Source organism: Periplaneta americana, chromosome 1 (genome assembly GCF_040183065.1).
Source record: "Periplaneta americana isolate PAMFEO1 chromosome 1, P.americana_PAMFEO1_priV1, whole genome shotgun sequence".
NCBI lineage: Eukaryota > Metazoa > Arthropoda > Insecta > Blattodea > Blattidae > Periplaneta > Periplaneta americana.
In genome coordinates, this window is record NC_091117.1 from 4,084,113 (window position 1) to 4,108,363 (window position 24,251).

The 24,251-nt window shown below is 37.2% G+C and overlaps 1 protein-coding gene and 1 long non-coding RNA gene across 2 annotated transcripts in view; both read right to left on the reverse strand.

Moving 5' to 3' along the window:
• Appl (amyloid-beta-like protein) overlaps positions 1–24,251 on the reverse strand; it is a 592,304-nt gene that overhangs the window by 419,386 nt on the left and 148,667 nt on the right. The window lies entirely within an intron of this gene.
• The window catches only part of LOC138699600 (uncharacterized), a 123,765-nt gene continuing 115,698 nt past the window's right edge, over positions 16,185–24,251 (reverse strand). The window contains exon 3 of the long non-coding RNA XR_011332048.1: positions 16,185–16,451. This is a non-coding gene — a long non-coding RNA (uncharacterized lncRNA). The remainder of the gene's footprint in view (positions 16,452–24,251) is intronic.

The following is a 24,251-nucleotide window of genomic DNA, read 5'->3' on the forward strand; positions in this document are numbered from 1 at the left end:
CAAGACGAAGACCATGGTTATCTGAAGAAAAATAAAGAAGGTAGAAGATAATGGGGTAGGGTGGCCAGCTCCTTTCTCCCTCCATTGCATACATCACTCACTAGCTACATATTACACTAATCAGACTTCAGATGCATACAAACAAATGTTCTTCCTCTGACACATATCGTCAAGTGAGATGTACTGCCTGATAATAGATGTACATATCAGACAGAACCTCGATCAGAGGTAAATTCTACAATATTAATTTGATTATTTTCTAATCATGGCTTGTTAAAATAATAAATTATAATTATGTTACCAGCTAAGTTAAAAGTAAGGTGACAAAGTATGAATAAAATAATTAACATCCTGTATCTAATGAGCAGTTTCTAACTATTGCTTTCCGATCTGTAATTGTTTAGTTGCGTGTCCTCTGTAACTCCTGTAAGTTTGTCGGTTGAATTTAGATTCGCTTTGTATAAATCACTCAAGGCCTAGCTTTTATAATTCACTGTTAGGATTACAGGAAAATTTTCGAGTGTTTTACGTTTTACTATAATTTGTAGCTATAGAATCTAATTCCTGCAAATATGTACATTCGGAATTTGTACATTGGTAAAAGATAACCATCGTAACGCTTCCAGGACGATACGTCCATCAGACAATGTGTCCACTATCTCACGTCCACAGCTATTTTGCCCAAGGAAATTAGTCCAACAAACATTTCGTCCACTAAAATATTTATCCATTAATATTTAGGTCAAGAATTATTGTGTCCATTAATTTTTTTTCCAATTTTTCTTTGTCCACTAGTTTCTGTGCCAACTAAATATTTTCTCCTCGAACATTTTGTGCATTTTTGGGTAACAAGTACTTCCAACATGCAATTCAAAAAAGAAGGGTTACTACGCAAATGTATTTAATTATTTTGTAGCATAATAACGTTCATTTCTATGGAAATATGTACTTCATTGGTTCAGTATTAAATTTTGAAGTGTAAACATTTAAAATGGCTTATATGAAAAAGAACAGTAAGAGGGCGGGAGATGCTACACCATAACAATTATACTTACCACTTTCATTCACACAGTAGAAATGGCAGAAGTACATATTGGCGCTGTGAAAAAAGGGAAATGTGCTATGAACGTTGCATAACCGATAGGCATCATATTGCTGGAACAGCTACGTAGCACACTCATTTATGCAAATGGACAATCAGGAATACTGGGCGCAGTGTAGGCCTACTGGACGAGACAATAAAACGGACAATGATAAATGTAGATATAATAAAATGTGGACCAAATTTACAGAGGACAAAAGAGCGCAATGGACATTTAAACTGTAGACGAAATAATAGTGGACATAAAACACCAGAGGAAGAAAAGATATAGTGGACAGGATATGAAAGGGACGTACGAAACAGTGGATGAAATATCCGTGGACATAGCGTCTGGGAACCATCCTAACAGTTAACTCAACCATCTGCGGTATCTGAGGGCCTAGGGCAGTGTTTCTCAACTTTATCTGTGGATGTACTTCCTTAGGTTTCCAACATTTTGTAAGTACCCCATTAAAATGTAAATATAACAAATTAATTTTAATGCGTAACAACCATTATGAAAGTTACTGCCATACGATCATTTAACGCTCTGACGTTATTTATCTATGCAAGGATCCGTCTCCATAGATAAAATAAGAGGCCTAGAAAACTTTTTAGTCTCCCGATCATTTCAGCAATATCTCTTAGGAGGATAAAATGATTTTACTCTCTACATTTCAAGCTCTACATGCAACAGCTATACCAAGATGCTATGTCTATTGTTCGAAAGCATAGCAAACCTGACATATATATAACTTTTGCCTATAATCCACAATGACCTGAAATACCTATTGCTTTACTTCCACATGAAAAACCCAATGATCGTCCTGACATTGTTACTTGCGTTTTCGCGTTGAAACTCAAAAACTGAAGGTGTATAGGTTCAAGAAAAAGTATTTGGCATAAAAAAACATTCAGAGGGAGTATGTTTCATTATTATGGAAGCAAATAACTTTCAAAATGTCTGGTATTCATTGAAAATAAATCTGAAAAAAATTGTATTTGAACGTTTAATGAACTTAGTTTGCAGCATTTGCTGCACAAGCCACTAGTAGAGATATAAATGTGTCTTTGAATATAAACTCAGGGTAAGGGAAGTAATATATTAACATATTTAAACATAATTCCAAAAATACGAGAAACTTGTACCTTCAAAGAGCGCGAAGAAAAAATATATACTGTATTAATGAAAGAAGCGGCAGATCATACATTTCACTGCCAATAACTAGGGTCATCTTTTGACGTTGTACAATTTGGTCTTGCTGTATTTACTTTTAGAGTTTTCATTCTTGTCCGAAAAAGAATCATCAAAATCAGTGATGATTAAAAGCGTGTCAACATGTCACTATAGTGTTCAAATGGAGGGTAAATAACGAACCGACACCAGATACAAGGACCGAGAATCAACAGCTGGTGTGACGCGTGCTGCACTTAACGTAACACAGCGTGGACAAGAGAAAAACAACATAAATCTTCACTCCCCTGCTGAGAATCGAACGCCGGCCCTCGGAACTTGATAGCTGTACATGTTACCACTTAAAGCAGACACACATTTATAAAAACAATTCGGTGCTGAAAGCAGCCGTTTCCATAGAAACGCACATTAATTACATAACGCTGGTCGTGACGTGCGCTGTTGGTTACGTCCACACCACAAGCTCCCAAGAGAAATCGTTATTCAAATCAGCGCCGATTCAAACCCCGTGTCCTGCGAGACCCGCAGACAACTTCCAAGTCGCTCCCTTCCTTTCTTGTGGATGCCTGAGTCATGAGTCACGGCGCTCTTCTTGTTCAGCAGGGTAGCTGTAGCCGATGTCAATGACAAATAATGCGGTGCTGGTGGAGTTTGGAGGAGCCGGTAGAAATTGTGGTTTTTTCGGTGGATATATTAGAACTGAGGGCACCGTCAGTTTACATATACAGTAAGTACCGCCGCAGCTGCAATTCGGGAACTGAAGGTGGCCGAGGTGTGGCGCAATTGGAGATTTTTTCAGTGGTGGGAGGATGATTGAGAAGATGGAAAGTGTAACTGCCGGTTGAGATGGTAGTGCAGGTGACAGTTCAGGTAGTGGAGATGCAGGAAATGGTTGAGATAGAGCAGATGCAGGTGTTATTTGAGTTGGAAATGCAGGTGACGGTTGAGGTGGTGGAGACACAGGTGACAGTTGAGGTGGTGGAGACACAGGTGACGGTTGAGGTGGTGGAGACAGGTGACGGTTGAGGTGGTGGAGACAGGTGACGGTTGAGGTGGTGGAGACACAGGTGACGGTTGAGGTGGTGGAGACAGGTGACGGTTGAGGTGGTGGAGACAAGTGACGGTTGAGGTGGTGGAGACACAGGTGACGGTTGAGGTGGTGGAGACAGGTGACGGTTGAGGTGGTGGAGACAGGTGACGGTTGAGGTGGTGGAGACACAGGTGACGGTTGAGGTGGTGGAGACAAGTGACGGTTGAGGTGGTGGAGACACAGGTGACGGTTGAGGTGGTGGAGACAGGTGACGGTTGAGGTGGTGGAGACACAGGTGACAGTTGAGGTGGTGGAAATGCAGGTGACGGTTGAGGTGGTGGAAATGCAGGTGACGGTTGAGGTGGTGGAAATGCAGGTGACGGTTGAGGTGGTGGAGACACAGGTGACAGTTGAGGTGGTGGAAATGCAGGTGACGGTTGAGGTGGTGGAGACAGGTGACGGTTGAGGTGGTGGAGACAGGTGACGGTTGAGGTGGTGGAGACAGGTGACGGTTGAGGTGGTGGAGACAGGTGACGGTTGAGGTGGTGGAGACACAGGTGACGGTTGAGGTGGTGGAGACAGGTGACGGTTGAGGTGGTGGAGACAAGTGACGGTTGAGGCGGTGGAGACAGGTGACGGTTGAGGTGGTGGAGACAGGTGACGGCTGAGGTGGTGGAGACACAGGTGACAGTTGAGGTGGTGGAAATGCAGGTGACGGTTGAGGTGGTGGAAATGCAGGTGACGGTTGAGGTGGTGGAGACAGGTGACGGTTGAGGTGGTGGAGACAGGTGACGGTTGAGGTGGTGGAGACACAGGTGACGGTTGAGGTGGTGGAGATACAGGTGACGGTTGAGGTGGTGAAGATGCAGATCTCGGTTGAAGTGATACAGATGCCTTTTGTGTGCAATCTATGAAACGAAAATGTATCTTCTTCAGTTGTATATTTTCATTTAGATACCTCTTTTGAATGATAGAGACGGTGATACTGAAAACGTTCGCAAAGTAACAAGGTAATTCAACTGTTCAAAACACGTGAAACATATTAAGTCATTTTCGTTGGCACTATTTTTTTTTTTTCCTGCCTTGACATGGAAGAAAGCGTCCGTTCGACGTTAGTCCTAAATTCCTTAAGATTTTCTGAGAATATACATAAAGAAGGACGCGCAGGAAGCTATTCATACGTTTCGTGGATCCACTATCCACGTCTCGATTTCTCAGTAGCGCATGCGTGGAATTATAAAGACGAAATGACGCCATTTCCGTTTGTGATAAACCGGAAAGCATAGCCCTATAATGAGCCGCACCCCCCCCCCCCGCCGTTTCTGTGCATTGTTACGTAGAATCTAATGCGCAGTCGGTCGTTGGGATGGCGATAAGTTCCATTATTCTGGTCCAGGTGGCAGCACGTTATTAGTTCAGATAAAAACGCCTCGTTTACACATCGTATAGAATTGCTGTAAAAGCCACTTTGCTCTCTGGTTTTCTTATCAGTCTGACAGTCGGACTATTGATTTCTCATTACACCGCTCGCTCCCCAGACCCTCAATTTGACGGTTCGGGGGAACTAATAATATTACAATGCGATGACTCAGTAGCAGGGTCAACGAAAACCACTCATAAATGTGGAGATGCACTTCGACAAATTAATTCGTGTCCCATCAAGCCGGCGCACGAACCTACAGTTCATTTCTGGGCTCATGGGCTGCTTTCGCAACTAGGGGAACACGAATGGATTTCACTTTTCATATGACTAGTCTTTATTGAGAGAACAACTTGGGGAAAATGTCACATTTTATGACTGAGAGTAAACAGTGACGTCATACAGTGATTGCGGACCGTAAAGAAAACACCATTTCAGAATGCTACATTTGAAGCATTGAACAAGTCCATACGAGGAGAACATCGTCAGAAACAAAAACAAGAGACATCATTACCGAGGGAGTTGGCTAAGGCGGTGGTACCGTTTGAAACTCGCATTCGGAAGTTCCCGGGTTCAAATCCCGTGGTCGGCCAATCTGACTGGGGTTTTATATGGCTTCCCTCAGTCACAAAGGCAAATGCCGGATTCATGCCACGAATCTAAAATCAGTTACATGAATACAAGCCATCTGCAACACACGATAGAAACAGGAGCTCACAATAATAACAACGGCCTACTGATGTACTCCCAGATCCTAAACACGCGATATGACAACAGATGTTAAAGCGTGTATAAATAAACTTAACAAAAAAGACAGAGAGCAGCCACTATTCCGAAGTATACGCCCAAACAAGGGATTTAAAAATATATTTTATGCTCGACCATGCCGAAATGTAGTAATTATACACCTGGTAGCAGTCCTTTAATGCATGTCATTAAAGTACACCTATTCATTAAAGTTCAGGTTTTCGATTACTCTCGGATATGCAATCGAAAGACAACTATCGAAAGGTGACGGAGGCTGGAATTCCAATACTGTCGCAGAAGGTTATGTTCTGTTACTATAATAATTAGCGTTAATTGTAAATAATATTCAAATAAATTCAATTTGTCATCTCGTTTTTCAATGTCGAATTCAATTTCAAGGTTATATCAAGACTATGTTTATCTCACTCTCTAGATTATATCAAGGTCGTCGACATTCGTTTCCCGGAAAAAATCAATACTTTCGCGTCTGCGCACATCTCAGAATTCATGAGGTAGGCTATTGCACTCACTCAGATAACAATAACATGAATACTTATGAATAATTTCAAGTTAGAAATATGGTCGAGCATAAAAAGTAGGATGAAACTTGCTTATAATGGTAATTAAGACGCTCGTATGAAAATTATGAAAGTCGCTTGCGCTCGTTTCATAAACATCCTCGCGTCTTAATTACTACCATTATAGGCTCGTTGCATAATGTACTATTCTTTTTTTTTTTCTTAGAAATTAGATTTCTTAATAAATACGTGCGTAGTAATAAATGTTATATGCCACAGTATATTATATAGACTGTTCATCTTTAATAATCAAACCACAAATAACGTAACTAAAAAAAAAGCTACAATAGCATATACATTCCTTTCAACAGATTCGCAAGGGTTGAAACTTTTCTGCGCTTGTATTTAGTAAACAGTATTTACGTCCCTTGCCGGTTGATTCTTATTTATAGAAACGAACAATATTCATAATATAATTTAGAAAAAGACAACATCGTCTGTGGAGCTACAGTTCAGTTTGAACTTTGGTCTCCTCAATTGAGTGTCGCCATCTTTTCATACCCTTAGCCAGTCTTCTCTAACTTTATATCTCAGAGTGTCAACTTCTTTCACTCCCTCTATCCATCTTAATTTGGGATCTCCGCGTCCTATGCGTTCTCCAGAGTTACCAAATGTCTTAAAGTAAATCATTCTTGCCAAATGAATACCAATTTAGAATCAAATGAAATGCTTAAAAGTGTAACAGTAGGAAAATCTTCAACATTACTTTACTGGCGTAACGTAAATTAAATTTCTTCACTTTCATTAACATTTAAACTAAAGCCATTAATTTGAAACCACTTACTATATTAAATGAGTTACCCATAACAACTCTTAAGCCATTGACATCATTAACAGTAGGCTATCATGTGTCATAGGCTAGTACAGACTGCCATGAAATATGTCATCAACATAAAAACAGAACAGGTCCCAAAACAGAACCCTGAGGTACACCTCTTACAATTTTAAGCGTTTCGGAATAACTATCATCAAGACATATTTACTGAAAACGATCTCACACATAATATTCAATCCTTTTAAACTTATTATTTACAATACCATAATGCAAGGACACATATTCAACTTTTCATAGAACTCAAAATGATTCCAAAGATAAATTCCTGACCTGGAGTGAGATCATATTTCGTGAATCACCCTGTATGTATGTACATGCATGAGTGAAACATTAATGAACTTCATTGTAAACTATGAATAGAAAGTAAAATGAAAGGGCTGACGGCACGAATACCAAATGCGAGGAACTCTGAAGGAAAGAAAACACAATAGGTATTTAAATACGAGAATAAATTTCACGAATGTCAGAGATTATCAATGTTCATAGAGTTAAAACAAGACCTAAAAATTTGACATTCAAGGAATCTTGATCTTGACTGGTGAAAGCGTCTAAATGGAACAAACTTATTTAACAGCTATAAATTCGAAAGTACTCATGATTTCTTACATTTGTTATTTTTAAATAAATGAGACAGGATCCATCGAATCTCTACAATTGCGTGAAACGATTATGCTGTTCGTGACTGTTATTGTGAGCACGATTGGGATTGTAAGGATGTTTGGGATTTGAAATAAAAGTTTGATATTTCTTTTCATTTCTGTCTTCATACTCCCCGCATTTAAATTTAACAAGGCGGAGCCTTCTCGTTAACTACTTCATAATCGCTTCCTCATTCCAGGAGGCCTAGTCTGCAGATAACAATACAATTGATAGTCGAAACGATTCACACATCAATATGACGCCAATGAGTTGTTTGGATTTATAATGCAATACAGTATAATGTAATTGCAGAGAATTACATTAATTTAGAGTTAAGTTACAGTATTATCGCAGTTAAGTATTTTAGAATAAAACTGTGTTAAATTAAATATTTCTGTCTTTATATTCCCCGCATTTATTAATCACAAAAATTTGTGTAAAAATAATTCATTACGATGTAACATTCGTTTCCCTTCACGATTTATCAAGGCAGCCTGGATTCGACACAAATTTGTTTTAAACACATTATCTTTACAGTCATCGAATTAATGAGTCACCGTATTAACAGAAAATGTGACCAGCTTTCTTGGATATCTAGCTTCACGTTAAAAATAGTGACCATGGACTTACGTCATACTGAAGATGTCAAGAAGTAGCAGCACTCACCTGTAACAGAAAGAAAAAAAAATTAATTACAATTCTCACAAAATATGACATCATAATGTATAGTAATTCCTCTGATTGAGGTTCTGGCTGATATGTACATCTATTATCAAGCAGTACATCTCACTTGACGATATGTGTCAGAGGAAGAACAATTGTTTGTATGCATCTGAAGTCTGACTAGTGTAATATGTAGCTAGTCAGCGATGTATGCAATGAAGGGGCAAAGGAACTGGCCACTCTATCCCATTATCTCCTGACCTAGTTGCCTCATAAGTGGTGCCTTGTTGGTATCATCTGTTAGGTTAAGATCTGTCTTCGGACAGTTGACTAAACAACAACAACAACAACAACAACAATGTATAGCAAGGTAAGGACAAAATGTAAGTAAGAGTTTCTCCTTAAAAGAATAATGTCTTGCTTTTTTTTATATTTATTTTAGTAGGTTATTTTACGACGCTTTATCAACATCTAAGGTTATTTAGCGTTTGAATGAGATGAAGGTGATAATGCCGGTGAAATGAGTCCGGGGTCCAACATCGAAATTTACCCAGCATTTGCTCATATTGAGGGAAAAACCCGGAAAAAACCTCAACCAGGTAACTTGCCCCGACCGGGAATCGAACCCGGGCCACCTGGTTTCGCGGCTAAACGCTCTAACCTTACTCCACAGGTATGGACTCTTACTTTTTCCATCATTGTCCAGGATTATAACAATTTTTCAATTACTACAGTAATTATTCGAAAAATTAATTTACAAATCGATTACTAACAAGTTACAATCTGAACATCCTCACGCAAATACTGATGCCGCCATTCTTCCTAAAACATGTGACACAGAGACATCCTTTTATAATTTGAGAGCGGTCACAACGTCCATTGATCGAACGCGATAACGACACTTACGTCACCTGCTTCCGAATCAGTTGAGTCAACGTTTCGAGAAGCAGCAGCGTGTGACCGTTCAATTATTCTAGCGCAATTGTTCGGTACAATACTGGACACAGAATTAATTCAGTGTAAATTTATTTAAAGAATGAAAACTTGTGTAAAACATGCTAAGAAGTGCATTCATAAGTTTCGTCACAAATAACCAGAATTTTTCGTACCAGCTAAGACATATGTCCATGGAGTCATTCGAAAGTTGAGTAATAATAAAATTCATTTCTTAAATTACTTATCCACTGAATCATTCATTCACTCACACACTCATTAACTAATTTATTTCTTTATTTCCTTATTTCTGTCCATCCATCCATTCATCCCATCCTCATGCAATAATGTATCCCCTCACGGATCTTTTTCAAAGAACTTTCTGTACACCCTGTATCACTGAAGTAGAGATATTAGAAAATGATCATCCTCATGTAATCATGTAGGCCTATCCTCCACTCCGACAAGCAGATGTTTTTGAGAGGACTCTGTGTACAGTCTACATCAGTAGTGTTCAAGCCCTGAGGGTACGCAGGATTGTGTCAAGGGTACACATTCCACTGACTCATATGTAAAAATGCTGACATATTCATTTTATTATACTTGTTGATAATTATTGCAGTTTACATACTTTCTTTTACAATATCAAGTCTTGTTTTTCCTTGCTTCAATAACATTTTACACCATTCATTACTATTATTACTGCATCAATAACTACAGTATAATAAAATATAAATAATAATAATAATAATAATAAATAATAATAATAATAATTCATTTTTATTTATTTAGAATATTAACGTGCAAAACAACAGCACAAGGCCAATTACAGTTTAGCACAAGATACAAAACAAAACAACACAACAAATGATGATGAGAATGAATGATAGAAATGGCAGTGAGATGAAACACAATCAATATAATAGTCTTATCATTGACCAAATGCAACAAAATAAATAGCAATATCCAACATATAATAATAGTGCATTATGCAACGAGCCTATAATGACAGTAATTAAGAATCGAGTATGGATATTTATGAAACGAGCGCAAGCGAGTTTCATAATTTTCATACGAGCTTCTTAATTACCATTATAGGCGAGTTTCATACGACTTTTTATGCTCGACCATATTTCTAACTTGAAATTATTCAGATGTATACATTTTATTTGTATCTGACAAGATCGGAAGTGATCTTGTTCTAGGTCGTGAATTGTGAGATGTGCGCAGACGCGAAAGTATTGATTTTTTCCGAGGAACAATAATGTCATTGACCTTGATGTAATCCCGTTAAACTTGGTATAAACTTGATTACTGAATTCGACATTGAAAAACGAGATGACAAATTGAATTTATTTGAATATTATTTACAATTAACGCTAATTATTATAGTAACAGAACATAACCTTCTGCGACAGTATTGGATTTCCAGCCTCCGTGACTTTTCGCTAATTCTCTTTCGATTGTATATCCGAGAATAATCGATACTTGCGGTTTTATAACGGTACAAAGCTGACTTGTTATTGGCTGAACACCTGTAAGCTGAGTTGTCATTGGCTGAAAACACCTGTACTTTAATGAGTATGTGTACTTTAATGACATGCATTAAAGGACTGCTACCAGGTGTATAATTACATTTCGGCATGGTCGAGCATAAAAGATATTAAATAACAAGTAAGGATATATAATGATAAAACTAAAAAAATATATACTACATATTGAATGGATCCAAGTTCAATCCATGTAAATTAGCATATTTTATACATCTGCAGACCAGAGAGAGAGAGATTTAGAATTTCTATTGTAAAAAATGTTATGAAATCTTAAACCCTTAGCAAGACTGATATTGCTTATGAATGATTCACAACCTATATCACCCTTAATGACTTTACAAAAAAATAAATAATCAAGATCTTGACGTTTGGAAAATAAACTACAGCAATTAAAATATTTAGAGTTAATCTCATATTTATAGTCATCGGAATTTGGTAGTAGTAATAATAATAATAATAATAATAATAATAATTTATTTTTTATTTTATTTATTTATAATATTAATGTGCGAAACAACAGCACAAGGCCAATTACAGTTTAGCACGATACAAACAAAACAACAAATGATGATGAGAATGAATGATAGAAATGGCAGTGAGATGAAATACAATCAATATAATAGTCTACATTAATCAATTGACCAAATGCAACAAAATAAATAGCACAAATAATAATTATTAAAATTAGTTCAGTGAGATAATTAAAATAATGGCAATTGAACAGAGTGAATTACAAATGTATTAATGAAATAAAATAAATGAAGACTGGAATAATATAAGTAATATTGTAAAGATATGAATTGGCAAGAATAGTATAATGCATATATTGACAATGGCATAAATTAATAAAAATGACATAAAACTCAAAAGATATACTACACATTAAATGGATCCAAGTTCAATCCATGCAAATTATTAATAATAATAATAATAATAATAATAATAATAATAATAATAATAATAATAATAATAATAATATGCATTTTGAAGTACGAAGGTAAAAAATGTACGTAGGGGATACCCTAGCAAAAAAGATTGAATACCATTGCTGTATATCACTGAAGTAGAGATATTAAAAAACGATCATCCATATTTAATCATGTAAATATTCCCCCATCCCCAGGAGCGGATCTTTTGTGGGAACTCTCTGTACACCCTGTATCATATATCAGAAAATTCTGAGCCTCATGTAATCATGATTTCTCCTCCACACTCCTCTATGAATGAAGTCGTTACGGCGCTGGGTGGGTGTAGGAGCTTAACTATTATAAAAATACTCACTCCGCAGTCTCCGGGGGTGCGATATATAATAGCTCCCTACTATCTGCACCCCACTCGGGGAGGGGTGAGAATTACACACTCCACGAGGGTGTGCACAAAAACGGCACAAGAGATGCCACTACTGCAGTACATCCATACATTATTGCTATGTGCCCTTGCCAGCTCCATCACATTCCTTCAGTTCATATCTGACCAGCCACTTCGTGACATGAATACCAATTAAGTCACATACAAAGGATAGCCTCTTGTATGCTTTCTGATATGAAACATCTTATGCGACGGTCATTGGGTATCAGAATGAAATTATGCAACGGCAATCTTCCGTACCAGTTAGGACATATGCTCATGCACTCATTCCAAAGTGGAGTAATAATAAAATTTATTTTTTTTTATTTATTTATCCACTCATTCATTCATTCATTCAATCACTCACTTATTCATTTATTCATGTATTCCTTTATTTCTGTCCATTCGTTCGTCCATCTAACCATCCACCCACCCACATATGAGCCGTTCAGAGCAAAAGTGGTGTAAGTCAAAATTGGGTAATGAGGTTTAAAGTAAAAATTCTGTAAAATACAGCGCAAAGTAGCAGTTAATATGGCCTTCTTGCTATCCACTGACTACTAATAGTTTAAATAAATTGAATATTAATTGCTACTTTGCGCTGTATTTTACAGAATGTTTACTTTAACCCCCATTACCCATTTTTGACTTACACCACTTCTGCTCATATAATAATGTATTCCCCTCACCCCGAGGAACGGATCTTTCTGAGAGAACTTTCTGTCTGCCCGTCCATCCATCTACCCACGCAACCTCACCACGAGGAACGGAGCTTTTAGAGAGAACACCCTGTATACATATATACAGAGTGGAAGTGAAATAACTTTACAGATTGAGAGGGACGATATGGTACACTCAAATGAATAGAAAACCTGTATTAAGCTACGTTTTGTGATTAAATGCACGGTTAATTAGACAATTAAGTTTGAAGTTTGAGCAATCCGGCAACATCGTCGCTAACACACTCTACTCGTGATACAGATGTAAGAGGACAACGAACTCGGTGAGTCTCCGTACGTAAGCTGCATTCTGCCGACACGTTTCCAATCCCTCGCTTCGTGCAATGGCTTTAATTTAGGTTTTTTTTTAATTAAATTTACACGAAAACCGTTCACGCTATTGAAATACGCCAGAAGCATAAATTATTCTTTATTAGATTTCCTATCAATATGGACAAAAATCACGATCCTACTCGCAATAGTTACTGAATAAGAGGTTGTTAAACATTTGGGGGGGACAGACAATTTTTTCTGAAAAAAAAAACTATCAACTTTCCACCAATATCACATTCATTAATTCAGTGTTCTGCCCAAGATCAGGTCTTTCACTGCAAACCCAGCTTTCTCCAGTTTTTCCTATTTTCTGCCTTCCTTTTGGTCTCCGCAGATGATCCATATCTTAATGTCGTCTATCATCTGATAGCTTCTTCTGCCCCGAACTTTTCTCCCGTTCACCATTCCTTCCAGTGCATCCTTCAGTAGGCAGTTCCTTCTCAGCCAGTGACCCAACCAATTCCTTTTTCTCTTACTGATCACTTTCAGCATCATTCTTTCTTCATGCACTCTTTCCAACACAGCTTCATTTCTTATTGTCTGTGCATTTCATACGTTGCATTCTTCTCCATATCCACATTACAAATGCTTCTATTCGCTTCTCTTCACTTCGTCGTAATATCAATGTTTCTGTCTCATAGTGTCACACTCCATACAAAGCACTTCACTAGTCTCTTCTTTAGTTCTTTTTCCAGAGGTCCGCAGAAAATGTTACTTTTTGTATTAAGAGTTTCCTTGGCCATTGTTATCCTCCGATATGATATTATAGTTTTTTGTTACATATAACATGACCTATTCCCTCTGGAAATCTGCAAGGCCATTTCACCTGCACTCCGTATATTAGTACTATAAACAAAATATACACAAACCTATGTTATGTTATGTTATATGTTATGTGTTGTGTTGTGTTGTGTTGTGTTGTGTTGTGTTGTGTTGTGTTGTGTTGTGTTGTGTTGTGTTGTGTTGTGTTATGTTATGTTATGTTATGTTATGTTATGTTATGTTATATGTTATGGTTATGTTATATGTTATGTTATATGTTATGTTATGTTATGTTATGTTATGTTATGTTATGTTATGTTATATGTTATGATATGTTATGTTATGTTATATGTTGTTATGGTTATGTTATGTTATACTATGTGTTATGTTATGTTATGTTATGTTATGTTATGTTATGTTATGTTATGTTATGTTATGTTATGTACACTTCTAAGTGCGATCCTCTTTTAAGTTGGACGCATTGTATTTCAGAATGTGGTTATATCTAACTGATTTACAAACGAAATTCAACATTTCACGATAAAAGTTATTACTTATATTTTGAGTGATTTCTTCTCGGAGCGGTGCGTGCCTGTCTGCTGTGCGAACTTGCGAACAGGCCGAGGAGTCGCTGCCGGCCAGTAATTATGTTGCAGCGCCGGTCCCAAGGCATCAAATACGGGAAATCGAAGTTTTACTGCCCTTAGGGGGGTCAAATAAAAAGATCCATCTGCGGGACGAGCCTATCGATCCGCCGCACAGATTCCCCTGCAGTTGTAACGACTCTCCAAACTACAAGGCGGCGGTCGTTTATACCAGGATATGAACGTACTTGGTATAAACCATATACTGTACAATGTATCCCTGGACTACGACTGGGTTTGGCCTATTAAATTCAGAGTAAATGCATAAAATAGTAACAGTAATAATAATAATAATAATAATAATAATAATAATAATAATAATAATATAATAGTTATTTATGGTACTTGTGAAGTAAGTGCATCTTTATTGCGCGAGTGGAAAGATTTAAGCACGAGGGGTCAGCCGAGTACAATAAATATCACGCTCACAAGTACCATACGTAATTTTATCCATGTCCATAACGAAAAATTATGTTTTATAAAAGAAGATATGTTGACAATAAGTCCTCATATAATCACATATCATGGCATGGATTTTAGAATCGATACGTGAACTAGGTAGGTCATGATGTAGGAGGCCATGATTAGTGAAGAATGGTATCTAAGGCGTTGGATAAATAACAAATTATAATTAATTATATAATTTTAATATATATTTTTTCTTCATTTTAAACGTGTATTTTCGTCTTTTTGAAGTTTCAGGGATTATTTAGAAGTGTTCACGGGACTATTAAAACGTAATTTATCATCATGTCTGTTTAGCGTGTTGTTTTAAAAGTTTTAAAATCCTATAAACCCAACTTCGCAGGTTCAAGTCTCCTCGCATCCCAAAAAATAAATTATTACAAAATTAAAAAAAGAAATACATATTACATATGGATGCAATGCACAAATTACGACGTAGTAGATAGAGAAAAGAGAAGGAGATTCATTCTTGATCCCACAATCCGTTTTGAGATGCATGAGCAACAGCCACAAGAGGTGTGTCGTGAAAAACAAGTCATATATGAGCCTTGTTGTCAGCATCTTGGAGCACAATACCACATCACACATTGGACAGTTTTTGGGCTCATGGTCGGTGCCCGTGGCACGATGCCACGTGAAACTTTAAATCAACTTAAACAATTTAAAATTTCTGATGCAACGATTGATGCCATAGGATCTCACGTGTTAAAATCATCCTTAGCTATAATTAGTAATCATTTGTACCCAACAAAATTGTTATTGTAAATGATTTCCTACGTTTTCTTATCTTAATGTTTTTTTCTTTTTCTTTCCAAGTGTCACAAAATTGTTTTGTTTACTTATTATTCTTTATGAATTGATTAGTAGGCCGATCTATCGAACCCTTATTTAGGGCGGCTTTTGTTTCTACAAATTATGTAAGAAATGGTAATAAAGAAGTAGAGGTAGTGACATCTAGTAACTAATATATTAACTTCTTGAGTAATAGTTGAATGGCAAAGTATACGTGTGTGCCCGGGTACTAGGAACATACTAATGAACTGTGAGATAAAATACAAACTGTGAGGTAAAGTCTTTATCTCACTAGTGAAATAAAGTAATGTTGAATAAAAGCCTACTTTACAAACGCAAAAGTATTTAGTAAAGGCATGTTTTTCGTAATGGTCATGGATAAAATATCTAACTCTCTACTGCCATAGGAAAATAATTCACAGAGCCTACACTTAAGAGCTGTCGACAATGTAGATAATGTGGTAGTAGAGAGATTCGATGATTGGATAACAGATATACTAGTCTGTTTGCTAGAAAACTGTGAGCTTACTCATAGTCAAGAAATTAACAACGATATAGGCTTACGCAATACTACACTTTAAAAAAAAAAGACTGCCTCCGCTGTCAGGTGGCCAGTATGCTGGCTTCCAGATATGGAGGTTTCCAGGTTCGATTCCCGGGCTCAGCTCTCGGGAAATTTTCCTTGAAGAAGAAGAGTTCCCTGGTTGTCTAGACTCTGGAAATTTGAATGAATGTGAGTTTGATTCCGACTGTGCTGAGTTATTAATTAACCAATCTTCAAAAATATAGAAAATACAATACTATATCAGGACTGTCAATGTCACATTACGGACATGTAACGCCATCAGCACCACCAGAGTTAAATTGGACTGAGAAATCGTAATTTAATATACTTTATGCTCGACCATGCCGAAATGTAGTAATTATACACCTAGTAGCAACCTTTTAATTGACCTCATTAAAGTACACATATTCATTAAAGTTCAGGTGTTCCACCAATCAGAAAATAACATTGTAGCAATATGAAAGCGCAAGTATCGATTATTCTCGGATATGCAATCGAAAGGCAACTAGCCAAACGTCACGGAGGCTGGAAATCCAATACTGTCGCAGAAGGTTATGTTGAAGAATCGATCCAAATTAAAATTGAAATCACAAATACAATATCAAACTCAGTCGAAAAAAACAACACACAAATTAACATCAATTCACCTTCATCTTCCAGCCTTTCACAAAGCACATTCCCGCAAATTCATTTCACCAATAGCACAATAAATCACCTACATTTGAAAGAAAGTCAGTTCTGTTACTATAATAATTAGCGTTAATTGTAAATAATATTCAAATAAATTCAATTTGTCATCTCGTTTTTCAATGGCTAATTTAATTTCAATGTTATATCAAGATTAATGGTTATTTTACTCTCTAGATTATATCAAGGTCAATGTCGACATGTGTTTCTCGGAAAAAATCAATACTTTCGCGTCTGCGCACATCTCACAATTTACGAGCTATTGCACAAGGTCAGTTCCGCTCCTCAGTCAGATAAGAATAAAACGAATACTTATGAATAATTTCAAGTTAGAAATATGGTCGAGCATAAAAAGTCGTATGAAACTTGACTATAATGGTAATTAAGACGCTCGTATGAAAAGTATGAAACTCGCTTGCGCTCGTTTCATAAACATACTTACGTCTTAATTACTACCATAATAGGCTCGTTGCATAATGTACTATTTACGTTTACAAGTAGTTATTACATAAATCGAGGTTTAAATCATTAAGACATTGGGATGTGTAACTTCATTATGTATATTACTCGTCATATAAACCACTTTAATATCTGGTCACTTTTTCCGGAGACTGCAGTTCAAATCTCGGCTCGTGCAGTATAAAACCAGGATTTTCCATCATGCGTGTCCCGAGGATTCTTCATATCTCTGTCGCAATTACTCTCTGCACATTATTTGTACCATTTCAAGTTGAAGACACACGGCAGGTCTCCACAATATAGGGCATTCGTATAAAAACACAAGACGTGGAATTGCCAACGGACAAACAAAGACGCCTTGGGCCAGGGTCGAACCCGACATTTCAGCATCATTGTGTAAATACTTAGCAATTATTACCCAATTATCTGAGAGCTCGCCACAAAGCACGACAAATTTGTCCTCCAGCACATATCGAGATAAACAGAGTCGATGTTCCTAGAAGTCAATTTAGATTCAATCGAAATGAAAGCGAGAATTCCTCCGCTTGAAACAACAATTTAAAAGCGATTGCAAGGAATTCAATTTGTTTTGATTTCTGCGCTTCATTTGTGTGGCGCGTTTTCGCTCACATTTACGGGCAATTAGCTCAAAGAGTGCAAAGGGTTACAAATGCATATTTCAGTCCCCCCGGTGACACATTCGAAAATTTACATTACAATATATAATCGCAAAAGCAATGACAACATGGCGCCTACAATACAACGCTAATGGAGCGACCACCGCGGTAAAACAAGCGACTGTCACAACAATGTCTCAGCTGGGAATTCGCAGCGACGTAACGCCCGCCGTGTTTCTGCTACATTTAAGTCACAGAAAACGTTGAATCAGACGAAACGCAGTCGTAGCGAAATGTTTCAGGCATTTCCAGAGCGCATTCCTGAAATTCAATGCTAAAAATTCATACGAATATGCTATTCACGTGCAGCTAAATAATTCCAACACGACTGGATTCCTCGCAGTGCAAGCGAAGGGTATGGGGCTAATGCAGACGCGAGCGCTAGGGCACATTTTAACACGAAAATATCGACTAGGATATGTGAATATCAGACACTATGAAGCAACCATAGTCTACTATATACAGTCGCGAAGCTTGAGGTGTTTTTCTTTGCAAATCTCGTGATAAAGCGCTCCAAGCGGTTAGCAACTAGAAACAATAGACTGTCCATGGTCGACTGGACTGTGTCGTATTTCTATCGAGTGCTAGCTCGTTGCGTATTTCACATTGAAGCTTGAGAAATGTTCGTTATTGGTTATAATGAAAATGTTAATGGCTAAAATATAATAATTGGAATAATAATATGGGACAAGGAGGAGACGTTTGTAGTGTACGTCTCGGCCTCCCCAAAGGTCTTTTTCCCTCCGGCCTCCCAACTAACACTCTATACACATTTCTGGATTCGCCCATACCTGCTACATGCCCTGTCCATCTCAAATGTCTGGATTTAATGTTCCTAATTATCGTAAAATAACCTACTAAAATAAAATAAAAATAAATTACCTTCTGGTACCATAATTCTTTATTTTTTGTACCTGTCTAAAAAGTTCGAATTCTATATTTAGTGTAGTTTAATGTAGCATTTCATGCAAAATTAATGCCTAAAATGTCTAATTTACTCAATTAATAGAGGCAATTTATTACATATTGAGAATATTTCAGGCATCTAAATCTGTAGTTTTTTGTGACTGAAAATCCGATGTCTCCTTACCATAGACCAGGCCTGCACAAACAGCGCTCAACGAGCGCGCGCGCTCCTTCGGAGCGGGAGAGCCGTGTTTACCGCTCGCCGAAACGGAGAGGAAGATACGTCGGAATGACATAGACTTGCTATAGGTAGAGGAGAGGGAAACGATCACTCAGCTATCTAGTGGAGTGCAGTGTGTAGGCCTATTCTCAGTAACTGTTTCACGTTGCTTACCTACTGCTACAGTACAGTATGGAGGAATCTAAAAGACGGAACATAACATTTAACATTTAACGATTTACAGCTCGAACTTATTGATCTTCAATGTGACCTAAGGGCTAAAGATCGTTTGAATAATACTACTAGCCTGGTTGAGTTTTACAAGACTAAACATTAGCAATAATATCCACGACTACACAGGCTGGCTGTGAAAATGATTGCTATGTTTGGCTCAACATTTATATTTGTGAGCAACTGTTTTCTATAATCAACTTTAATAAAGGCAGACATCGAACATCTGTAACTGATGTTTCATTACGATAAGAAGGCTACTGTTCCTTTCAGCTGCCAACAGCATAAAACCTCGTTTTGATGTACTGATAAATAAAAATATAACAGAATGATATTGTACATTTAAGTAGCTACAGAATTTCTATTACTTCTGTAAAATAAATATTTCTTCATTAATTAATAATAGTCCAAGATAGCCTTGCAAACACTGAACGGGAATTCATTTCATAAGCACTCGTAATAGTACTTCCTTTTGTGTATATTTTGTACGAGATCACCCCTTCTTCCAGTCCATCCTTATACCACAGTCTACTGTATACAGTCACGAAGCTTGAGTTTTGAAGGTGCTAGAAACAATAGACTGTGCCGGTACTATTTTGCATTGCCTGTAATGAGGCGAAATTAGCGATCCTAGTGGTGAGCAACTATCTAGTGTTTGCATATTTACTACGTATGGAGCTTCGTGGCTGTATATACTAGACTGCTTATACAGAGTGCAGCTAATATCTGCATTCCGCTCATGAGCTGTGAGCCGGCTCGGAGAGGGCAAACCTTGTGCAGGCCTGATATAGACCCACAATCTCTATTTGTAGACAGAAACAGAAATAAAGCATTCAAATCAACTCAACTGTAGTTTCATTGTGACATGTTCTAGATACATACCGATGTAACCACAGTCTACTATATACAGTCGCGAAGCTTGAGGTGTTTTTTTGCAAATCTCGTGATAAAGCGCTCCAAGCGGTTAGCAACTAGAAACAATAGACTGTCCATGGTCGACTTTGGACTGTGTCGTATTTCTATCGAGTGCTAGCTCGTTGCGTATTTCACATTGATGCTTGTGAAATGTTCGTTATTGGTTATAATGAAAATGTTAATGACTAAAATATAATAATTGGAATAATAATATGGGACAAGGAGGAGACGTTTGTAGTGCTATAAACTGTAGCAACAGTAAGAGAAAGAGGCCAGAGTTATCCTTTTTCCGATTTCCGAAAGATTCAGAAAGTTTCCTGGGTTTCCACAAGAATGCTGTGCAGAAACAAAGCTGTTAATATGAAGTTCTTTGTGACTGTTAGAATACATTATATCCTTAAATTTCACAATGAAATGTTTCAGTCTAACCGAAAGGACATTAGATACCGGTTAAAGTTCTGTCATTTAGGCTGCTAAATTTCCAGAGAAATAAAGGTTAGGTCTACTTTTTTTCAGAGGATATATTTTTAATTGTAGCTATTAATTTTGTTATTATTTGTATGTGTTATTTTACTAAATACGTAGAAAAATTAAGTTTGTTTTAATGAAATTTATTGATCACGTTTTATTTTCAATTCTGGTGGGATTATTATTGCTTAGGCCTACTTTTTTCTTCAAAGGATATGTTTTTAATTATAGCTGTTAATTTTGTTGTTATTTTTATTTGTTGCTTTACTAGAGACGTAGAAAAAGTCTGTTACAATAAAATTTATTGATCACATTTTATTTCCAATTCTGGTGTGATTATTATTGCTTAACCTCATCCCACTTTGTTAACTACGTAAGCCTACACTACAAGTACCGGTACACGTAAGTTACTCCATTAATTCATATTTCCATTATTATTGCTGTAAAGAGAAATGCAAATTAATATTTATTGGTTTCATAGTTAATTATCGCTATAATCTTGAATGAGTGAAGCTATTATAGTAAATTTCAGTTCGTTTTGCACAAACAAAAATTATATTAACTTATTTCTTGCAGGTATCTTCGAGTTTATGGTGGAATTTAATATACTTCATTAAAATAATAAATTAACTTTATGCATTTAATATTTCAATAATGGAAGGAAGGTGTTAATTTTTCCAAAAGAACACCACAACGAAAGTGTAACATATTTTGTCGGCTGCTAGGAGAGAGATCTGCGATGATGAGGCGATAGTAGCGATCCTAGTGGTGGGCAACTACCCATGTTTGCATTTTTACTACATACTGAGCTTCGCGACTGTATACAGTAGACTGTGATGTAACCATGATAGAGCGCAGAATATCTCTACCAGGATTCGATCCCAAAGCGCTAATATTTTAAAACATAATTCATAATTACGATAACTGCAGCGATCACACATGATGAACTGTAAGTGTGCATTACCTGGACTGCAAATCAAGACGGCTGACATGACATATTTATAATTTGAATTTAAAGACAGTGCATTAGCGCTGCAGTCGGCACCTGTCTGCCTGCCGCTGTTATTTCACGCTTAATTTACCCCGCAGCCCCATATTTCAACTCTGTATTAGCCAATATCCGCCGCGATTTATTGCCAACTGTTCGACTACATATATTTCACGATAGCAACTACCTCAGGCGGATAATTCTCCAAACATTCATTGTGAACTGGAACAAAAGCGCATCGATCGCGTTTAACGATGCACTTCGCCATGACAACGGCTCCAAACTGACGAGATAGCAGTCAAAACTTTTTATTACCCCCTATAACGAACACAGTATCATCAAGCTACACGGATCATTTGCTGCCGTTACATGCACTCCCACCAGACAACTTCAATCTATTTGACAAGCTGCAAAATCATGGCATTAAAAACTGTTTAAGGTTCTTCGGTGGCTCAAAACACGACTGAGACAAGTGGACCGTAAGCTTGGAGTCCACTCAACTATATGCAATGTTTCATGGCATTTATGGAGTTTATACCTCGGTTACCACAATTCTGCCTCTACAAGCAAATCAACAAGTTGGCCAATAAGTCAATTAGGAAGTCACAATGGGAGTCAGTCGATTGACACTTATTTATTTTGGGTGGAACATTCTCAGTGCCGTCGAAAGGAAAAGTGATTCTAATGTCATTTTTATAACCAGCCTCATGGTATAGAGGTCAGAGTTTCTGGCCACAGTTCGCAAGGTCCCGAGTTTGATTCCCGGTCAGAGGGTCAGAGTACAGGGATTTTCCTGAAAGGGAATTATTCCTGTAATCGTCCAGGGTCTAAAACAGAGGTCTGCATCGGTCCTTTTCGCTCGAGCGCCAAGTAGTTCATAGCATAATCCGATAGGTAGCACACATGCATGATGGGTAAAATTGTCACGAGCGATAAATTCTCGAACGGTATAAGCCGAGCGTTAGACATTCGTTCTTGTTACTGTGATGAACTTTGTAGTAACATCATAGATGTTTATCATTTCAAAACTTTGCAGAGTTTAACTAACCTCTCCATAGTACAACTACAAAACTTGCTTTAAAATGTAATATAAATGTTGTAGGTAAATGTTCCCCCCCCCCACACATGAGTGATTTTGTTTTTGCCACATCTGTTAGATGTTATTGGATGTAAATGTAATTATTATAAACGGAGAACACAATCACGATAATGCAAGAACCGTATCAAGTTTTCTAGTAGTAATAATAATAATAATAATAATAATAATAATAATAATAATAATAATCTCTAATAATTAGTGTATCAATCTTTGCGTTTGTAACAGTTGTGCAGCATGATTATTCGTTTTATTATATTTTCTGTGACGTTATCTCTGTACTAATATTGTTATTAATTTACTGCTATATCAATATTTTGTCGCAGTATATAGGCGGAACACTATGTATGGACCTATCATATTATATATGTGGTAAATCATATATTGAATAATTAATTAGAATAATAACTGTATATCGAAGTTTTTCATACTATTTTATTTATAACTTCATGTTCCTGTTTTGGTACGTTCCATTAAACGTTTGTCATAAACGCAGAAAATAAAGCCTTATTTTTATCGTGTGAGCAAAACATATGTGTATCTTGTCTGTCGCCTTCCATACAAGATAAGACATGTCGGTGAGATGACCTTGTACTGTGCTTCTATTTATTACGAGCGTATCACAACCGATCGTATCTCACTCGAGGGTGAGACATTCGACCGAGTTCAAGCGAGCGATTTAACTCCAATGCAGCACTCTGGTCTAAAATTTAGGTTAATTGTAAATTTAAGACCTCTCCTGGCGCCGGCGCTACACTTCACTTGGCCTTCCAAGCGCCCCAACCTCACACAAAAGCCGCTCCCAGGAGTGAAGATCAGTAATGTTTACGACAACCTGGAGGCATTGAAAAAAATCAGGTAACTGCGGTGAAAGAGTTGTCATTCATTCATTAACTTTACGCAACGTGAGTCACAGCAGTCTGGGATGAAGACGAAGATCATGGTCATAGGAAAAAAATAAGGAGGTAAAAGTGCGAATCCTAAATGAGGCAGTAGAGCAAGTGAACAGCTTCAAATACTTGGGGTGTACTACAAGCAGTAACATGAGCTGCTGCCAGGAAGTCAAAAGGAGGATAGAAATGGCAAAGGAAGCTTTTAATAGGAAAAGGAGCATCTGGAAAAAGAACTAAGGAAGAGACTAGTGATATGCTTTGTATGGAGTGTGGCATTGTATGAGGGAGAAACATGGACATTACGACGAAGTGAAGAGAAGTGAATAGAAACATTTGAAATGTGAAATTGGAGAAGAATGGAACGTGTGAAATGTACAGAAAGAATGAGAAATGAAGCTGTGTTGGAAAGA